The following is a 17,002-nucleotide window of genomic DNA, read 5'->3' as shown; positions in this document are numbered from 1 at the left end:
AGTCTGACCCCGAGGCGCCACATCCCGGGGACACGCTCTCGAGCGAGGCGGCCCAGACCGTGCCCGCGCGCCGCCACCGGCTCGGGGACGAGGGCGGGCGCGACGGACTCCTCCTCGCCACGGCCGCGGGGCTGGGGAAGCCGGGGCCGACCGGGCGTCGCCCCCCGGCCCTTCTCCTCCTGCACTCACACCGCGGGGGCGGCCGCACGCACGCGGCGCACGCACGGTTCCCCCCCACGTGCCGGACACCCGGCGGGGCCCGGCGGGACCCTCCCCCGACTCGGCGGGGGGAGGCGCGGGCCGCGGTAGGCAACGAGCGGCACACGGCCCCACCGCGGGGCCGGCGCACCCATCCCCCCTCACAGAGGAGAGGTGGGGGGATTCTGCCCACGTGCTCTGGCAGTCGCCACGGCGGCTACACTGCGCACTCAGGAGGGGCAGCGGCCGGGGGCTCCGGTACCCCAGAGGCTCCCTCTCGGATCGCTAGAGAAGGCTTTCTCACCGAGGGCGCGCCGTCCCTCACCCCATCGTCTCTCCTTCGGGCCCACGGAGGCGCTCCACGAGCCGCCGATCCTCGACTGGGCGGGAGGGGTCTGCGGTACAGGTAAGCGGACGACCACACGGGAGCGTGTGCACGGTCGGGGCCGGAGCACGGCCCGTGCCTCCACGACGAGGCAGCACCTGCCCCCAACGGAAGAGGCGAGGGGAACAGGCACGCCTCTCTTCCCGTCTCGACCCCTCCCCCAACGAGAGCCACTCGCGGGACACACACACACCCCACCGCGGTGGGGGACCCGAGGAGGACGCCGGGTTAAGGGAAACGACACCACCGCTCGGCCTCAGGCACCTGAGGGGGCGACCTGGAGCGCTCCAGGGGCACCACCGAGGGTCAAACGAGGCACGCTCACCCACCCACGCGGGGCGCGCGGCGCAGCGGCGGGCACAGCCCTCCCCACCGCGGGGAGGGCCGCTCGCGGGACACGCGCCGAGAAGGCGAAGCGAGAGCGTCCGCTGTGTCCGAAGACCGACGGCCTCACTGACGCCCCGTGGAGGGGGGGCGGGCAGGAGACCGAGAGTCAGGGCCGGAGGCCGCACCCACCCTCCCGCCTTCCTCACCCTCCCCGACGGGCAGGGGGAAAGGCAGGCGAGGGGCCCCGTGGACAGACCGAGAAGACCGCACACGTTCACCAGGAACGCCCGTCCCTCGTCCGGCACGGCTTAGGCCCGGCCCGGGAGAGCACGACCACACCACATCGATCCGTTGAGCCGAGGGGGAGGGGGGAAGGCACGGTGAGGGCAGTCGCCGGAGGGGCCCGCTTTAAGCCTCACCGGCCGCCTCCCCCCGCCACACCTCACCTCACCTCAGGCGACAGCCGCCGACGACCCCAGGAGGAGGAGCTGCCTGACACGGGGCACGGAGCCTACAGAGCGGGGGTCGTCCCGGCCACCACCGGGCGCCCGCAGCGGGGGTCACACAGGGTAGAAGACCCACGGCGCCTCGCCCCGCCGCCCTCGGGTCGCCCAGAGACCGGAGGTGGCGCCACGGGTCGGGTCTGCCAGACACGCCACGCGGGAGCCGACGCACAGGCCCAGGCCGGCGGCCCAAAGGCCCAGAGCCCCGCGTGCGTCCAGAGGCCCAAAGTCCTCGGCGGCAGACGCCGAGAGAGACCGTGTCGGCACTTACCTGGTGGCAGAAAAGGCCCATTTCGGGCGACAAAATGACAGCGCCCGACAGCGGGGCCCACCCACGACTGGCAGGGAGGGACCTTGGCACCTTGGCACCGCCACCTGTCCCCAGCACTACCCCAGAAACACCAGGCCCGGAGCTGTCGGGGGTCATCTGGTCGACTGGGGGGGGGGAGGGGGGCGAAGGGGGCGCCCGGTGGGCGAAGTGGGGGCGCAGACGCCAAGGGGGAGGGAGCTGGCCGGAGACGCCCTCCCCCTTCGCCCGCACGGGTAGGTGTACCCGTCCGTCCGTCCGAGTCTCCGAGCGGGGGTTTGGCTTCGAGTTGCCAAAGAGAAAAACGAAGAGAGACCCGCCGGCGAGGCGCCTCCCACGAGACGAGCGGGCCCCAACGAGGGACCACGCCCGGGGCCCCAGACCGTCCTGTCCGGGGCACCCAGGACGGCTCGAGCCGGTCCCTGACCTCCTGGCCGTGATTCAGGGAGTTGGGGAGGGGTGAGAAAGCAAACCCTCCGGGGGTGGCAAACCCTCCTGAAAGGGCGGGAAAGCAAAAACCTCCTGAAGGGAGACGCAAACCCTTCTGAAAAGGCGAACAGCAAACCCTTTTTGAGGGCGGGAGCCAACCCTCCTGGCAGAAGAAGGCAAACCCTCCTGAGGGCGAAAAGCAAACCCTCCTGAGGGAGGCCCGGTCAGGCCACCCCAGAGCCCGGCTCTGGAGCGCCGCCGCCGCCGCGACGGCCACCCTCCTCAGAAACCTAGAGAACCAATCTCCGGCGACAGCAGGACGTCCCTAGGCCTCGGCGCCACCGCCACTGTCGCTGCCAGCAGAGCCGGTCTCTGAGAGCTGTGCCCTCGGGCCCGGCGGCTGAGTCACAACCCTCCTGAAGGTCGCCGAAGCTCCAGAGGGGAGGGACACTATAAAAGCGGCCGCCAGGTGGCTCCTGACAACCGGCTCCAATGTCCCGAGGACGGGTCGCTGTCGCCGGCCGCCGAGGACGCCACAGCGCCGGCCGCCCAAACGCCCGAGCTCGGCTCGGAGCCGCCGCCTCCGAGAGACGCGACGCGACGCGACCCCGGCCGCAGAGGAAGGGAGAGGAGCTGGGAAATAGCTCCCCAGGAGGCTGCCACGAAGGAGACGCGCTCCCCCCCCACCCACGCGATTCCAGGCTGGTGGGCGGACATTCCACGGAGACGCCGGCGGGCGGCGGGGCTCGGGGCGGGGACGGCCGAGAGAGGGGCACCAGTGACATCCCGGGCTCCCCCGGGCCCCCTCCCCCGAAGGAGGGAGGGAGGGAGAGAGAGAAGGGAGGGAGGCAGGGAGGGAGGGACCGACCGGCAAAGCGAAACCAGGCAAGCGCTGCTCGGAGAACAAAGCAGGACTTCTCGAAAGCAGACACAGACACAGACACGCAAGCCCAGGAGCAAGAAAGGAAAAGAAGGAGACACTCGGACCCCCAACAAGAGAAAACGAAAGTCAACCTGTGTCGAGACCGTGATCAAGTCCAACGACAACAAACACAAGCATGCGCCGGTGGGCGGGGAAAGTGCGCTTGAGGTCAGGAGAACATGGATTTCAAAATAACTGGCCACAAACACCGGAAAGGAAAGGCGGCCGGGCGGCCGGGCCGGGCGGTCGGGTCTGGGGTGGGGTGGCAGGGCTGCTGGGGGCGGGGGTCGGTGGCGGGGGGGGTGGGGGTGGGGGGTGGGGGGTGGAGGAAACGGGAGCACCTAGAAAGAGGAGGAGACTGTCGGCCGTGCTGAGACACGGAGACATCACACGGCTGGGGACCCGTTCCTATCGTTTGCCCCGGGGTGTGAGAGAGACTTGGCCTCCCGTCTCCTGGGATTTCATCTCCCCAGCAACAACGGTCAGGCAAGCTGTCGGGTGTGTGTGTGCTGCGGGGGGTTGGGGGGTTGGGGGGCGGGGTGGGGAGAAAAAAGAAGACGCCTTTCAAGTGAAAGGAGGGAGCGTAAAGGTCACTGAACCCTCTGACAGCGGCCTTCCATTTTCCACACCAGTGACACGTTCTCCCAAGTCGCCCGGTTCCAGAAAACGCTTTTCGGAAACAGAATCCTCGGGGCCCGCGAACTCCTTAGGAATCCTCGGATGAGCTTCCGGGCCAGGCTATACCGTAGGCAGCGCGCTTCCCCTGAAGCCAAAGCCACGGGCTCCAGAGGGCCACGTCCAAGAAGCTGATCTGGTACGGAACCCGATGTCTTCTTCTCTAGGACACTTCTAGCAGCAGCAAGAGTGCCAGTTTGTGAGAATCGAAGGTGAAGCCGGCACGATGTAAACCCAGCGATGTGAGCGGTCAGAGGCCCATCTAGATTCGAACTCCAGTGCTGGAGGGAGGGGAGCAGTGGGGACAGGAGGGTGGCCTGCGAGTCCGCCGTCCTGTCCCCACTCCCCGTGTGAACATCCGCCCCGTGGAAGGTGTCGAGGAACCTCATGACCTGACCTACGGGGTGAACCGTCGCCAAAGACAAAGAATTCCTCCAGCCAGGCGTCGTCCGCAGCCACGAACCCCTTCCCTCCGTCGCCCGGCCTTTCAGAATGCCACGTGGAGCCCTCTCGAGACGTGTGGGGCTTGGAGGTATGGGCCCCCGAATTCTCCTCGCCCGGCCCTGCAAGAAACCATCCCGGGCCTGCCCCACATGAAGACTTCTCGGGCTTTTCGGTGGACCGGGCCTCCCAGGGTGCCCCTGCACCCGGCACCCTGCGACATCCCGAGAGATCCCACGGAGAAACGTCTCCGGCCACTCGCGCGGCATCTGCCTCGCTGGCGGGCGCCCCTTCCAACCTCCCCAGAGATACGTGAGCACGGACGCTTCTTCCCCATCTGGGTCCCCTCACAGGCTCTGTGAGTTCCTGCGGTTCCGCACGCCCTCGACTTGGCTGTGGTTCGGGGCTCTGTTCTGTTCTGTGTTTGCTCTCCGGCCCACGTGATCTCTCTGGCTAGGGCACCCAGGAAAAGCGAAAAGAAATCGAGTCCGTGTGAGTACTATTCAGGCATCAAGTGGGGATACCTACCAATGACCTCTAACGTGGATCCACCAAGATGGCGGCCGTGTGGGGTTCAGGAGGATCATTTTGCGTTTTCTGGGGGCGCTATTTGCTCTCAATGATTTCACGTGCCTTTTGGGCATGGCTCACGGAGATGGGACGTGAAGCAGCAGGGCAGCCACATCTGGCGTCTCGGCCTAGCTAGGGCGGCTCCACGAGTGACCTCTCGGAACCGGGGCTGAGACCGCCATCCCTCCCCGGGCCCCCCTCGGTGGCTGGGTGTGGGGGGGGGAGGGGGAGGTTTCGGAGGGGAGACGGGAGATCTGGGCTTGTGGTTGGGGGCGCGCGGGGCCACACGTGTCCTGTCATGATATTCCTGCAGCGCTCCAACGAGATAAATATTATTCTCTATTCTGCAGATGGCTATCTGTACCTGAATGGAAATGTATTAGACTCTTGAAATCCGAGCCTTGACGAGGGGTGCGCCCTGTACGTCTCGGGCTACAGGCAGCATACGGAAACTGAAGATATCAGGAATCACGTATAAAGGTTAAAGTCAAAGAAACGGACCTAGTTCAGGGGCAGACTTAGTCTTCCTCGCTGCAGCCTCAAGGTAAACGCTGGGGGTACCCAGTCTATTCTTGGGAAGATACAGTGTTTATTTTAACTGTTGCCAGCAACGCAGCTTCTCCTCTGCCGGAGGTGAAATTGAGATTTAGTTCTTGCAGCTAGTAGTTCTTTTTCAGAACATCTATCAGGAAGGATCCGAATAGCTTGTCATGTCCCTGAAAGTATACTAGAGAACATTTGGTTCAGTTCTCGTACCCAGAGACTGGGGAAATTAAGGTGGCACTAGAAATCGCACCTTTGGGTTATATAGTATCTTTGCTGGAAAACAGGCTGCTCTGAAACTCTAATTGTATCAAACAGTAGCAGGGATAAGAAGTGCATGATCCACAAGTTTCAGTAAAGCTGGCTCTCCCGCTCCTTAACATTATATACATTGTTAACAAAAGTTTAGAACTGGACACTTGATGGCAACAAAGAGGCATCCTGTTTGGCGTTTCTTCGGACTGCAGCCGGGAGAGGAGCAGAGCCGACTTGTTCAGTCCCCGGTCCCGCTACTCCTAGGCCTTTCCTCACACTTGATCTTGGATGCTCTGGGGGCAGGTTGTGTCTGCAACAAGCACTCGATGTGTCCGGAAGCACTGAATCCTCTGTTCATTGACTTTGTTCCCAGGACTGTCTCAGGAGGTGACGATGTTTTCCCATGGGGGAATCTGTGTCAGAGGCTTGCCAACCATACTTTCCACGTGGTTCATGAAAAGCTCGCCCGTCGCCGGTCACCTGTCAACTCACCATCCGTACGAGAGTCAGCACCAACACGCCCGGCAGAGCTGAGCGTCAAGAAGGGGTTGCGTGGAAAGAGATTTGTATGCTTGGTCCTGGTCCTGGTTATAGACAGAAAGTATCAAGGGGGAATAACTCCCAGAATAAGTAGGCTTGCCTGGAATGCGAAATAGTGAGAAGAGGCCTCGCGCTTGGAGGACGGGTCAGAGCTTTAGCCACGGGAGAGTGAAAAGGAAAGGCCCGGGAAAGGGCCGTGGGGCAGGGGACGGTCTGAGCCCAGCACCAGCGGTGAAGGACGAGGAGGCACCTTGAAAGAACGTGCTGTTCGGAGGTTTGTGGTAAGAGCACACCGGTGCTGCTAAAGATGAGGCTTGTGGAACCCAGATAGTAAGGAGGAGCCAGAAACAGGCCAGGAAGGATGAGAATCCCGTGTACTGAGGACCTGCACTTCACCAAGCCCACAGCAAAGGGTGCTGTCTAGATTCAAACCCAGTCACTTGCGCAAACGCCGCTCAGCCACCTCCTCATCTACAAGGCCGACAGATACTCGGTGCGTGAGGTGCGTGTACGTACAGTCTAGGTGGACGGCACTCACATATCAGGCAACCACACAGCTAATACATGCTTTGAAAGAACCAAGAGTGAGCTGATAGCTTTTTCTGGATCTGCCTATAAGCAAAGATACCGCTCGCTGCATACTGTGGATCTCGACTCCTGTCTCACGTCTCCATGAAGCCGTCAGAAAAGTACTGTTCGTGCTCCCTCTCAGGCCAGGAATGACACTTCAAGTGTAACGTGCTCACGAAGTCCTCAGAGATTCATGGATTTGAATCGAGAAATTCCACCTGGTCCTTTCGCTCCCGATCCACTCCTGCTCTCACCACTACTACCACACGGGTCAGACACGAGCGAGTTCCCCTGAATTAGCTTGCACACGTGGGGGTGGAGTTAGCTTTCGGCACACGGATATTTAGAAATTCCATGGCAGTAGGCCAGGTATTCACATTATGTATCGGATATTCGCCTAATTTGATAATAAGAGAGCCCGGGCCTCAGGCATAACTTCAGGCCGATTTTCCCTCCAACGGAAACAGCTCAGATGGGCTGGCAGCCCGAGAGAACGAGCAACTGCCACTAACAGACTGAGACACCTGTGGGCTCCCTCCATGGGGAGACCTTCTGCCAAGGCTTCTCCCTCAAGGGCCGTTACCCAGCCTGCGGGCATCAGCTGAGGAGAAGGGGAGGTGGGTGCCCCGGAAACCAGCCGCGCTCGAGTCAGTCTCCCAGGAGCTCTCGTTCCAGCTCTGGACGCTCACTCCCGGGCCCGGGTTCTCACTCCCGCTTTCAGATGGATCCCAGGCCCTTCTTCAGAGAAGTTCCTCCAGATGAGTCCCCAGCCACCAGTGGGCCTCATTCGACCTTGCGGGACCTCCCTCCCCTTCTGAAGCTAGGTTCCGTCTCTCTCTTCACAAAACTTTAAGTCCAAGATGGATTGTTAACAATGACTTGCCATTTCCTTTTGTTCTCACCATTATTCTGACTACTTGCATTTAATTCCGCTCACCTTCGGATTGCTTGTGACACTCCAGGCCACCGAAAAAAAGAGAGTTTCTGTTCTGGGCTCAAAGATCCTCAGGAGGCATTTGGGCCTCACTTTACCTCTGCTGGAGACAGGAAGGTGGCAGGTGACCGGGACCTGCCAAGAGCAGAGCAGAAGCTGTGCCCCTGAGCAGTGGTGCCTGGCTCTCTCTCATTGGTCGCAGAGGGTCTGCAAGATTCGAGGGGGTTCCTGACGGCCCCACCATGCTGGTGAGCCGTGTCGTCTCATCTCATCGGGAATCTGACCCCGCATCGGCAAGCGTAGCCATGTGCCCTCACCCTGAGTCTCTAAACCCTTCCCAGACCATCACTCGGCCCGCCTTCTCCTCTCAGGCAGAATGAACCTGGGCTTCTCTCCTGGGACAGGTCATTCTGTGTCATGGGATGTCCTCTTTACTCCTATTGCCGGCAACAGGAGTATTGATGTGCTGCTCATAGGTCAGAGACTCCTCATTCGTATTACCCAGAGGCTTTTCTTCAGTCAGTAAATTTTGTTCCTTTGAAGTCAAAGGGATTGCATTGCCTTTGAAGACTATCATTTCTGACCTAGTCGCAAACCGTCTCTTTTGAGGAACTTCCTTAGGGTTCCAGGGATTAAGACAGTTTGCTTCCATTGCAAAGGGCACAGATTCTTTCCTCGATTGCAGGATCTAGATCTCCCGTGCCTCACACTGTAGCCAAAAAGGTATATTTTAAATATAAGAGGGCCAAGCATAAACCTACTACTTTCCCTTTCCATTATTATGATAATAATCTAGTTCTCTTCAAGGCAACACAAATGTTTCTTACTAACTAGAAGGATCATGTCGCGGAAATTATAAAGAGAAAAACAGGGAATTACTTCATGGTATCTCACTACATCCGTCTCTGATCCAACGTACGAAAAATCAAGGAAGTCCACGTAAAGTATCATCTTTAAATAGAGCTCTCCACTTTGAGAGAATAGAACTAAACTCATTAAAACTAAGTTTTCCAGTATGTGGCTGCTTTGAAATCTTGCATCCAACCGACAATTCTGGAACCTATGATAATTCAGAATTGAGTAACCGATGACACAAACACTCTACTAGTCAGGGGGACGTTTTGGATCGCCTGAGTTCTAGGTTCTCAATGTTATCAAGCCAGACACAATCTTCACGGTTTTTCATAGATCCTGTAATATCTTTTTTAAAATTTCAACTTTTTTGAGGTACAATTGACATATAAAATTGCAAGAAATTGAAATATGACTGTGGTGATTTCACGTGTTTACGATGTGAAAGGATTCCTCATCCAGTTAATTCATATCACCTCACATATTTCACCTTCTTTTTTTTTTCTTCCCTCCATCTTTCCCACTTAGATTTTATCTTCATAAGATTTCATTTATACAAAACATGTCAAAAAGATTGCCGTGTTTTACATTAGATCCTCAGACTCTATTCATCTTATAGCTGAACATTTGTTCCCTTTTACCAACCTCTCCCCATAGCCCTAGTAACCACTTTTCTACTCTCTGTATGAGTTTTACTTTTTCCGGGAGGCACTGTCAGAGCCAGTCCTGAAATTTCCTCCAATTACAATTCTTCTCTCAGAGTCATCAGTCCATTTTGTGTTATCTTTCATGTTTTACAAAATTACTCCTAACCAGCAATGGAGCAGGTGTGGCAGGCAATGAGCCAAGAAGATTTACAGGGTGGCATCCACTTACTGTGGGAATTAACCATGGCATTGATCAGTCTATCAACCTAGAAAGAGATAACTGGACATTGCACAAAAATTTGCTTATTTCTTTGTAGAAGTTTGGCATTAAACTAAACCCTTAGTTTGGGATGGGATGGGGTGGGGTGGGGTGGGGTGGGGTGGGGTGGGGGGGTGGGGGGTGGAGGAAACGGGAGCACCTAGAAAGAGGAGGAGACTGTCGGCCGTGCTGAGACACGGAGACATCACACGGCTGGGGACCCGTTCCTATCGTTTGCCCCGGGGTGTGAGAGAGACTTGGCCTCCCGTCTCCTGGGATTTCATCTCCCCAGCAACAACGGTCAGGCAAGCTGTCGGGTGTGTGTGTGCTGCGGGGGGTTGGGGGGTTGGGGGGCGGGGTGGGGAGAAAAAAGAAGACGCCTTTCAAGTGAAAGGAGGGAGCGTAAAGGTCACTGAACCCTCTGACAGCGGCCTTCCATTTTCCACACCAGTGACACGTTCTCCCAAGTCGCCCGGTTCCAGAAAACGCTTTTCGGAAACAGAATCCTCGGGGCCCGCGAACTCCTTAGGAATCCTCGGATGAGCTTCCGGGCCAGGCTATACCGTAGGCAGCGCGCTTCCCCTGAAGCCAAAGCCACGGGCTCCAGAGGGCCACGTCCAAGAAGCTGATCTGGTACGGAACCCGATGTCTTCTTCTCTAGGACACTTCTAGCAGCAGCAAGAGTGCCAGTTTGTGAGAATCGAAGGTGAAGCCGGCACGATGTAAACCCAGCGATGTGTGCGGTCAGAGGCCCATCTAGATTCGAACTCCAGTGCTGGAGGGAGGGGAGCAGTGGGGACAGGAGGGTCGCCTGCGAGTCCGCCGTCCCGTCCCCACTCCTCCTGTGAACATCCGCCCCGTGGAAGGTGTCGAGGAACCTCATGACCTGACCTGCGGGGTGAACCGTCGCCAAAGACAAAGAATTCCTCCAGCCAGGCGTTGTCCGCAGCCACGAACCCCTTCCCTCCGTCGCCCGGCCTTTCAGAATGCCACGTGGAACCCTCTCGAGACGTGTGGGGCTTGGAGGTATGGGCCCCCGAATTCTCCTCGCCCGGCCCTGCAAGAAACCATTCCGTGCCTGCCCCACATGAAGACTTCTCGGGCTTTTCGGTGGACCGGGCCTCCCAGGGTGCCCCTGCACCCGGCACCCTGCGACACCCCGAGAGATCCCACGGAGAAACGTCTCCGGCCACTCGCGCGGCACCTGCCTCGCTGGCGGGCGCCCCTTCCAACCTCCCCAGAGATACGTGAGCACGGACGCTTCTTCCCCATCTGGGTCCCCTCACAGGCTCTGTGAGTTCCTGCGGTTCCGCACGCCCTCGACTTGGCTGTGGTTCGGGGCTCTGTTCTGTTCTGTGTTTGCTCTCCGGCCCACGTGATCTCTCTGGCTAGGGCACCCAGGAAAAGCGAAAAGAAATCGAGTCCGTGTGAGTACTATTCAGGCATCAAGTGGGGATACCTACCAACGACCTCTAACGTGGATCCACCAAGATGGCGGCCGTGTGGGGTTCAGGAGGATCATTTTGCGTTTTCTGGGGGCGCTGTTTGCTCTCAATGATTTCACGTGCCTTTTGGGCATGGCTCACGGAGATGGACGTGAAGCAGCAGGGCAGCCACATCTGGCGTCTCGGCCTAGCTAGGGCGGCTCCACGAGTGACCTCTCGGAACCGGGGCTGAGACCGCCATCCCTCCCCGGGCCCCCCTCGGTGGCTGGGTATGGGGGGGAGGAGGGGGAGGTTTCGGAGGGGAGACGGGAGATCTGGGCTTGTGGTTGGGGGCGCGCGGGGCCACACGTGTCCTGTCATGATATTCCTGTAACGCTCCAACGAGATACGTATTATTCTCTATTCTGCAGATTGCTATCTGTATCTGAATGGAAATGTATTAGACTCTTGAAATCTGAGCCTTGACGAGGGGTGCGCCCTGTACGTCTCGGGCTACAGGCAGCATACGGAAACTGAAGATATCAGGAATCACGTATAAAGGTTCAAGTCAAAGAAACGGACCTAGTTCAGTGGCAGACTTAGTCTTCCTCGCTGCAGCCTCAAGGTAAATGCTGGGGGTACCCAGTCTATTCTTGGGAAGATACAGTGTTTATCTTAACTGTTGCCAGCAGCGCAGCTTCTCCTCTACCGGAGTTGAAATTGAGATTTAGTTCTTGCAGCTAGTAGTTCTTTTTCAGAACATCTATCGGGAAGGATCTGAATAGCTTGTCATGTCCCTGAAAATATACTAGACAACATTTGGTTCAGCTCTCGTACCCAGAGACTGGGGAAATTAAGGGGGCACTAGAAATCGCACCTTTGCGTTATATAGTATCTTTCCTGGAAAACAGGGTGCTCTTAAACTCTAATTGTATCAAACAGTAGCAGGGATAAGAAGTGCACGATCCACAAGTTTCAGTAAAGCCGGCTCTCCCGCGCCTTAACATTGTATACATTGTTAACAAAAGTTTAGAACTGGACACTCGATGGCAACAAAGAGGCATCCTGTTTGGCGTTTCTTTGGACTGCAGCCGGGAGAGGAGCAGAGCCGACTTGTTCAGTCCCCGGTCCCGCTACTCCTAGGCCTTTCCTCACACTTGACCTTGGATGCTCTGGGGCAGGTTGTGTCTGCCACAAGCACTCGATGTGTCCGGAAGCACTGAATCCTCTGTTCGTTGACTTTGTTCCCAGGACTGTCTCAGGAGGTGACGATGTTTTCCCATGGGGGAATCTGTGTCAGAGGCTTGCCAACCATACTTTCCACGTGGTTCATGAAAAGCTCACCCGTCACCGGTCACCTGTCGACTCACCATCCGTACGAGAGTCAGCACCAACACGCCCGGCAGAGCTGAGCGTCAAGAAGGGGTTGCGTGGAAAGAGATTTGTGTGCTTGGTCCTGGTCCTGGTTATAGACAGAAAGTATCAAGGGGGAATAACTCCCAGAATAAGTAGGCTTGCCTGGAATGCGAAATAGTGAGAAGAGGCCTCGCGCTTGGAGGATGGGTCAGAGCTCTAGCCACGGGAGAGTGAAAAGGAAAGGCCCGGGAAAGGGCCGTGGGGCAGGGGACGGTCTGAGCCCAGCACCAGCGGTGAAGGACGAGGAGGCACCTTGAAAGAACGTGCTGTTCGGAGGTTTGTGGTAAGAGCACACCGGTGCTGCTAAAGATGAGGCTTGTGGAACCCAGATGGTGAAGAGGAGCCAGAAACAGGCCAGGAAGGATGAGAATCCTGTGTACTGAGGACCTGCACTTCACCAAGCCCACAGCAAAGGGTGCTGTCTAGATTCAAACCCAGTCACTTGCGCAAACGCCCCTCAGCCACCTCCTCATCTACAAGGCCGACAGATACTCGGTGCGTGAGGTGCGTGTACAGTCTAGGTGGACGGCACTCACATTATCGGGCAACCACACAGCTACTACGTGCTTTGAAAGAACCAACAGTGAGCTGATAGCTTTTTCTGGATCTGCCTATAAGCAAAGATACCGCTCGCTGCATACTGTGGATCTCGACTCCTGTCTCACGTCTCCATGAAGCCGTCAGAAAAGTCCTGTTCGTGCTCCCTCTCAGGCCAGGAATGACACTTAAAGTGTAACGTGCTCACGAAGTCCTCAGAGATTCATGGATTTGAATCGAGAAATTCCACCTGGTCCTTTCGCTCCCGATCCACTCCTGCTCTCACCACTACTACCACACGGGTCAGACACGAGCGAGTTCCCCTGAATTAGCTTGCACACGTGGGGACGGAGTTAGCTTTCGGCACACGGATATTTAGAAATTCCATGGCAGTAGGCCAGGTATTCACATTATGTATCGGATATTCGCCTAATTTGATAATAAGAGAGCTCAGGCCTCAGGCGTAACTTCAGGCAGATTTCCCCTCCAACAGAAACAGCTCAGATGGGCTGGCAGCCCGAGAAAACGAGCAACTGCCACTGACAGACTGAGACACCCATGGGCTCCCTCCGCGGGGAGACCTTCTGCCAAGGCTTCTCCCTCAAGGGCCGTGACCCAGCCTGCGGGCATCAGCTGAGGAGAAGGGGAGGTGGGTGCCCCGGAAACCAGCCGCGCTCGAGTCAGTCTCCCAGGAGCTCTCATTCCAGCTCTGGACGCTCACTCCCGGGCCTGGGTTCCCACTCCCGCTTTCAGATGGATCCCAGGCCCTTCTTCAGAGAAGTTCCTCCAGATGAGTCCCCAGCCACCAGTGGGCCTCATTCGACCTTGCGGGACCTCCCTCCCCTTCTGAAGCTAGGTTCCGTCTCTCTCTTCACAAAACTTTACGTCCAAAATAGATTGTTAACAGTGACTTGCCGTTTCCTTTTGTTCTCACCATTATTCTGACTACTTGCATTTAATTCCGCTCACCTTCGGATTGCTTATGACACTCCAGGCCACCGAAAAAAAGAGTTTCCGTTCTGAGCTCAAAGATCCTCAGGCGGCATTTGGGCCTCACTTTACCTCTGCTGGAGACAGGAAGGTGGCAGGTGACCGGGACCTGCCAAGAGCAGAGCAGAAGCTGTGCCCCTGAGCAGTGGTGCCTGGCTCTCTCTCATTGGTCGCAGAGGGTCTGCAAGATTCGAGGGGGTTCTTGACGCCCCCACCATGCTGGCGAGCCGTGTCGTCTCATCTCATCGGGAATCTGACCCCTCATCAGCAAGCGTAGCCATGTGCCCGCACCCTGAGTCTCTAAACCCTTCCCAGACCATCGCTCGGCCCGCCTTCTCCTCTCGGGCAGAATGAACCTGGGCTTCTCTCCTGGGACAGGTCCTTCTGTGTCATGGGATGTCCTCTTTACTCCTATTGCCGGCAATAGGAGTATTGATGGGCTGCTCATAGGTCAGAGACTCCTCATTCGTATTACCCAGAGGCTTCTCTTCAGTCAGTAAATTTTGTTCCTTTGACCTTAAAGGGATTGCCTTTGAAGACTATCATTTCTGACCTAGTCGCAAACCGTCTCTTTTGAGGAACTTCCTTAGGGTTCCAGGGATTAAGACAGTTTGCTTCCATTGCAAAGGGCACAGATTCATTCCTCGATTGCAGGATCTAGATCTCCTGTGCCTCACACTCTAGCCAAAAAGGTATATTTTAAATATAAAAGGGCCAAGCATAAACCTACTACTTTCCCTTTCCATTATTATGATAATAATCTAATTCTCTTCAAGGCAACACAAATGTTTCTTACTAACTAGAAGGATCATGTCGCGGAAATTATAAAGAGAAAAACAGGGAATTACTTCATGATATCTCACTATATCCGTCTCTGATCCAGCGTACGAAACATCAAGGAAGTCCACGTGAAATATCATCTTTAAATAGAGCTCTCCGCTTTGAGAGAATAGAACTAAACTCATTAAAACTAAGTTTTCCAGCATGTGGCTGCTTTGAAATCTTGCATCCAACCAACAATTCTGGAACCTATGATAATTCGGAATTGAGTAACCGATGACACAAACACTCTATTAGTCAGGGGGACGTTTTGGATCGCCTGAGTTCTAGGTTCTCAATGTTATCAAGCCAGACACAATCCTCACGGTTTTTCATAGATCTTGTAATATCTTTTTTAAAATTTCAACTTTTTTGAGGTATAATTGACATACAACATTGCAAGAAATTGAAATATAACTGTGGTGATTTCATGTGTTTACGATGTGAAAGGATTCCTCATCCAGTTAATTCATATCACCTCACATATTTCACCTTCTTTTTTTTTTTCTTCCCTCCATCTTTCCTACTTAGATTTTTATCTTCATATAAGATTTCATTTATACAAAACATGTCAAAAAGATTGCCGTGTTTTACGTTAGATCCTCAGACTCTATTCATCTTATAGCTGAATATTTGTTCCCTTTTACCAACCTCTCCCCATAGCCCTAGTAACCACTTTTCCACTCTCTGTATGAGTTTTACTTTTTCCGGGATGCAATATCAGAGCCAGTCCTGAAATGTCCTCCAATTACAATTCTTCTCTCAGAGTCATCAGTCCATTTTGTGTTCTCTTTCATGTTTTACAACATTACTCCTAACCAGCAATGGAGCGGGTGTGGCAGGCAATGAGCCAAGAAGATTTACAGGGTGGCATCCACTTACTGTGGGAATTAACCACGGCATTGATCAGTCTATCAACCTAGAAAGAGATCACTGGACATTGCACAAAAATTTGCTTATTTCTTTGTAGAAGTTTGGCATTAAACTAAACCCTTAGTTTGGGATGGGATGGGATGGGGTGGGATGGGATGGGATGGGATGGGGTGGGGGGTGGGGGGTGGAGGAAACGGGAGCACCCAGAACGAGGAGGAGACTGTCGGCCGTGCCGAGACACGGAAACATCGCACGGCTGGGGACCCGTTCCTATCGTCTTCCCCGGGGTGTGAAAGAGACTTGGCCTCCCGTCTCCTGAGAGTTCATCTCCCCAGCAACAACGGTCAGGCAAGCTGTCGGGTGTGTGTGTGTTGCGGGGGGTTGGGGGGCGGGGTGGGGAGAAAAAAGAAGACACCTTTCAAGTGAAAGGAGGGAGCGTAAAGGTCACTGAACCCTCTGACAGCGGCCTTCCATTTTCCAGACCAGTGACACGTTCCCCCAAGTCGCCCGGTTCCAGAAAACGCTTTTCGGAAACAGAATCCTCGGGGCCCGCGAACTCCTGAGGAATCCTCGGATGAGCTTCCGGGCCAGGCTATACCGTAGGCAGCGTGCTTCCCCTGAAGCCAAAGCCACGGGCTCCAGAGGGCCGCGTCCAAGAAGCTGATCTCGTACGGAACCCGGTGTCTTCTTCTCTAGGACACTCCTAGAAGCAGCAAGAGTGCCAGTTTGTGAGACTCGAAGGTGAAGCCGGCACGACGTAAACCCAGCGATGTGTGCGGTCAGAGGCCCATCTAGATTCGAGCTCCAGTTCTGGAGGGGAGCAGTGGGGACAGGAGGGTGGCCTGCGAGTCCGCCGTCCCGTCCCCACTCCTCCTGTGAACATCCGCCCCGTGGAAGGTGTCGAGGAACCTCATGACCTGACCTGCGGGGTGAACCGTCGCCAAAGACAAAGAATTCCTCCAGCCAGGCGTTGTCCGCAGCCACGAACCCCTTCCCTCCGTCGCCCGGCCTTTCAGAATGCCACGTGGAACCCTCTCGAGACGTGTGGGGCTTGGAGGTATGGGCCCCCGAATTCTCCTCGCCCGGCCCTGCAAGAAACCATTCCGTGCCTGCCCCACATGAAGACTTCTCGGGCTTTTCGGTGGACCGGGCCTCCCAGGGTGCCCCTGCACCCGGCACCCTGCGACACCCCGAGAGATCCCACGGAGAAACGTCTCCGGCCACTCGCGCGGCACCTGCCTCGCTGGCGGGCGCCCCTTCCAACCTCCCCAGAGATACGTGAGCACGGACGCTTCTTCCCCATCTGGGTCCCCTCACAGGCTCTGTGAGTTCCTGCGGTTCCGCACGCCCTCGACTTGGCTGTGGTTCGGGGCTCTGTTCTGTTCTGTGTTTGCTCTCCGGCCCACGTGATCTCTCTGGCTAGGGCACCCAGGAAAAGCGAAAAGAAATCGAGTCCGTGTGAGTACTATTCAGGCATCAAGTGGGGATACCTACCAACGACCTCTAACGTGGATCCACCAAGATGGCGGCCGTGTGGGGTTCAGGAGGATCATTTTGCGTTTTCTGGGGGCGCTGTTTGCTCTCAA

At 56.4% G+C, this 17,002-nt stretch overlaps 2 long non-coding RNA genes across 3 annotated transcripts in view; both read left to right on the top strand.

The window, feature by feature from the left end:
- LOC145534292 (uncharacterized) overlaps window positions 1–9,216 on the top strand; it is a 33,392-nt gene extending 24,176 nt beyond the window's left edge. For both annotated transcript variants that reach the window (XR_014074424.1, XR_014074425.1), the window contains exons 2-3: window positions 5,108–5,301; window positions 5,929–9,216. This is a non-coding gene — a long non-coding RNA (uncharacterized LOC145534292). The remainder of the gene's footprint in view (window positions 1–5,107; window positions 5,302–5,928) is intronic.
- Window positions 9,217–9,661: 445 nt separating this feature from the next.
- LOC145534290 (uncharacterized) lies at window positions 9,662–15,318 on the top strand. Its single transcript, XR_014074421.1, has 2 exons — window positions 9,662–11,406; window positions 12,033–15,318. It is a non-coding gene; the product is annotated as an uncharacterized LOC145534290 (long non-coding RNA).
- The last annotated feature ends 1,684 nt before the right edge of the window (window positions 15,319–17,002 follow it).

Source organism: Giraffa tippelskirchi, chromosome 14, assembly GCF_054371585.1.
Source record: "Giraffa tippelskirchi isolate mGirTip1 chromosome 14, T2T-mGirTip1v1.2.pri, whole genome shotgun sequence".
Taxonomy (NCBI): Eukaryota; Metazoa; Chordata; class Mammalia; order Artiodactyla; family Giraffidae; genus Giraffa; species Giraffa tippelskirchi.
The sequence above is the reverse complement of the archived record's forward strand: the minus strand, read 5'-3'. Positions and strand labels throughout refer to the sequence as shown.